This window comes from Myotis davidii, unplaced genomic scaffold, assembly GCF_000327345.1.
Source record: "Myotis davidii unplaced genomic scaffold, ASM32734v1 scaffold735, whole genome shotgun sequence".
Classification (NCBI taxonomy): Eukaryota; Metazoa; Chordata; class Mammalia; order Chiroptera; family Vespertilionidae; genus Myotis; species Myotis davidii.
This window is the reverse complement of record NW_006286235.1, coordinates 204664-209200: the sequence shown is the minus strand read 5'-3', so window position 1 is coordinate 209200 and position 4537 is coordinate 204664.

Below are 4537 nucleotides of genomic sequence, written 5' to 3'. Positions count from 1 at the left end.
ATAAGGGAGTAGAAATAAAATAGTAACATTTTACTATATTCACTTTATCTATTTATTTATTTATTCATTTATTATGGAACCAATTGAAAGACAGTTTTTTTTTTTAAAATATATTTTATTGACTTTTTGCAGAGAGAAAGGGAGAGAGAGAGAGAGTTATAAACATTGATGAGAGAGAAACATCAATCAGCTGCCTCTTGCACACTCCCCACTGTGTATGTGCCCACAAACAAGGTACATGCCTTTGGCTGGAATCAAACCTGGGACCCTTGAGTCCGCAGGCCGACGCTCTAGCCACTGAACAAAACCAGTAAGGGCCTGATTCCTAAAACTTTAATATTGAGGGAGATCCTTTTATCATTATACTGGTAGTAGAGGCCTGGTGCATGAATTCGTGCACTCTTGGGGTCCAGCCAATCCAATTGGGGCCATCAGGGGAGGTTGGCTGGGGCAAGGGGCCATGTATGGATGGGGCTGGCTGGGGCGAGGGGATGCTGGCAGTTTGCTGGTCAGCCTCGCCCCCAATCAATTGGGCGTGGGGCCAGCCTGGGTGAGGGGTCGCAGACATTCCAGTCGTTCTGCTGTTCAGTCAATTTGCATATTACCTTTTTATTCCATAGGATAAGGACCTTCGTCTCCAGTGACAGTTTTTACTGAGGGTGTATTTTGACTGATATAAGCATTGCTACCTCTGGTCTCTTGTTTACCTTAACCATCCCTTCACTTACAGCCTATGTGCATCCTTATATGTAAAATGGGAATCTTATGCATTATCTTGGTTGTGGCAATGGTTTTTCAGGTGTATGCATAACTCCATATTCATAAAATTGTATACATTAAATATTTGTTTTTCTTTTATATTGATTATACCTCACTATGCAAGCATCATTGTATTTAAATATCACAGAAAACACATATATTAGGTATGTCTCCCCAATTATAAATTCAGCAAATTAAATAATTTGCCTAAAATTTCATGATTAGTAATTGACAAAGCCAGTATTAAGACCTGTCAAATTCTAATTCTCTGCTGTAAGTAGTATACACCATTTATTTTCAGAAGTATTTACCTGAAGGTTATTCCCAGATGATAAATTTTAGATGTATTGTATACATATACATATTTATATATGTAGATATTATGCATATGTGTAATGTATATATAAGAACATATATGTGTAAGTATATGTGTACATGTGTATGTACAATATGTACATATAAATATGTCAGTGGGCTTATTTTTCTATGTAATCATAGTATATTTTTGATACTTGGGATATGTCCAAAGGGAAAAAATCTGGAAAATAAAAAATAATCAAATCAATTCAAATAATACATTCACTTTTCTTGAAGTACCTTAGAGAATATTTCATAAAAAATGCAACATTACATAAACATTTCCTTCACTTTCAAAATTGATAGAATCCTTAAGTTACTTGAAGATTTTTCAAGATAGCCTGGGAAATAATGTACTTTTACAGCTTTAACCAGAAATACTCATTTAGAAATCTTTTGATAAAATTCTATGCAGACTTTGGTGCAAACATTTCTAGATTACAAGGAATAGAAGAAAATATTTTTAATTAACAGGTGACATCACTGAAAGCTACACTTTCTTAGTAGTAAAAGGGAAAAAGTATTTTCATTAAGTTATAAAATACAATTAACTTACCTAATGTCACTATTTTTTTCAGCATTCTCTGTGAGATCCTAAGCAACAAAAAATTAAATGAATTAATAAGATATGATAGCCTATTCATATATTAGATTTTGCTGATCTAGGTTATCATCGTATATAATAAAAGCCTAATATGATAAGTGTCTAGTCATCTGGTCATCCGTTCAACCAATCAAAGCATAATATGCTAATGATATGCTAAGGCCACTCAACCACTTGCTATGACATGCATTGACCACCAGGGGGCAGACGCTCCAACTGGTAGGTTAGCTTGCTGCTGGGGTCTGGCCAATTGGGACTGAGCAAGATGGGCTGGACACACCCTGGAGCCCTCCTGAGGTCCTTCCCTGGCTGGCCAACCTCCCATGTCCTTCCCCACCACCAATTTTGCACTAGTGGGGTCTCTCGGTCTTGCCTGAACCCTCTCCCAATCAGGGACCCCGCAGGGAATGTCAAAGAGCTGGTTTCGGCCCGATCCCTCAGGTCAGGCCAAGGGACCCCACTGGTGCACAAATTCATGCACCAGGCCTCTAGTGAATAAATAAAAGAAAAATGTGTATCTGAAGTGCCCTTTTTATTTCTGGTCAGAAAACAGACAAATTGCATAGGTGATTGCAAATGTTAAACTAGATGCCACAGAGCAAAGCTGGGACATAAATATAGTAGAACAAAATGTCAACATCCATTATTGGGTGTAGTACAACATGGAAGTACTGATGCCCTGCCATTTGCTTTTGCTCCTAGTGCACCAGCACGCCCTCAGCAAAGTATTGAGGGCATACTGTCCCCTTGGAAGCAAAACACAAAGAAATTGTGAACCAATTGCTCTGACTCACATGAAATTTGGGGATTTGAGGAAAGTTTAATTGGGATACACAGATCTGGATGAAATAAAAATGTCTCTGCAGAAGGAAGGAGTAGAATCTTCATTCTGGAATTTGCAGAATGTATTAGTAATCCATAAACATTGTTTGGGACATTAGCATGCTTCAAGACTGAGCCAGCTGTTATATCATTTGGGTTTTTCTTTTATTTTATAAAAATACATTTTTATTGATTTCAGAGAGAAAGGGAGAGAGAGATAGAAACATCAATGATGAGAATCATTGATCGGTGCCTCCTGCACGTCCCCCACTGGAGATTGAGCCCACAACCTGGGCATGTCCCCTGACTGGAAATTGAACCTGGTTCCTGGTTCATAGGTCGAAGCTCAACCACTGAGCCATGCCAGTTGGGCTCATTTGGGTTTTTCTAAAGAATACTGTCTCTTTGTCCTGAAGGTGAATCATAAAAAGTCTGGATCCTCAGGGAGGCATGGAAGATTTAAAAGCATTAATATACTTTCCATTCACGAATATATAACTATTAATTCTAAATTTATTAACACAGCCTGAGACATTAAGAATATAATTTATTAAAGATGATTAAGTATTCAGAGATATTTAGATGAGAAATATGTCAGACCATTAGAGATATAGCTGTAGATCAGTTTGATGCTCAAAATCTTGTCACATTTGTCATGATGAACAACTTTATTTGGTGTCCTCAGTAATTTTCTATGTAGATTAGAATAGTCTTCATCTTTAGGGGGTGATAAAAACAAAAGAAAAATCTATCTAAACTTAAAAGGACTCAAATAATTTCACAAACTGAAAATTTCTAGAACTCCAATAATATTTTCAGCTACACTGTAACCCTAAAGAGAAAAATACAAACAAATGGATATGTTGCATAGTTCCAATTCTATCAGTTATATGTCCCTGGACTTTGTATATTTCCAATTTTTGGCTAATGGATAAAGGCATTATGTTAACTAATGTCTTCATTTGCTAGGACTGCCATAACAAAGTACCATAAAGTGAGTGGGTTAAAAAACCAGAAATTCATTGTCTAACAGTTCTGGATTCTGGAAACATGAAATCAAAGCATTAGCGGGGTTGGATCTTTCTGAGTTCAGGGAGGAAGAATCTGTTACCTGCTCTCCGCTAGTTTGTGGTGGTTTTCAGAGAATCTGGTATTCATTCACTTGCAGAAACATTGCCATTGTCTCTGCCTCCATTTTCACATGGCATTCTCACATGTGCATGACTGTCTCCAAATTTCCCCCCCGTTTTAAGTGCCCACTCTACTGTTGGATTAGTGCCCACTCTACTGACATCATTGTACTGGATTATTTCTATAGGGAAAATCTCCAACTGATGCCACATTCTGAGGTACAGCATATAAGTTTTTGTTAGGGCTTCAACATATAAATTTTTGGAGGACACAGTTCAACCCATAACACCTATTATGCTTCTAAGCTAGCAATAAATATCATATTGTCTGGTTACAGGAGTGGGTTGTAACAACATAATAAAAGAGACAGAAAAAAGACTATGTCAGCCAAGCACACTTCCAGGATGAAAAAAAAAAAGGGGGTAACTTATTGCTCTTAAAGGATTTAGACATCATGGGATATCACACTCTGACTGCTAATTGGAAAATAAGCCATATTTGGTTTATAAAATGAAACCAGAGTAAAGGTCCAGGAAATGTTATGGTTCTACCTTTTGGATTGCTGATGGGAAAAACATCACTCAGGAATAGAACCCATATTACATTTAACAACAAATACTACAAATTAGGATCTCAAGTTTTTACACTTCCCCCTAGTCCAGGGGTTCTCAACCTGGGGGTCGAACGACCCTTTCACGGGGGTCACCTAAGACCATCAGAAAACACATAATTACATATTGTTTTTGTGATTAATCACTATGCTTTAATTATGTTCAATTTGTAATAATGAAATTGGGGGTCACCACAACATGAGGAACTGTATTAAAGGGTCGCAGCATTAGGAAGGTTGAGAACCACTGCCCT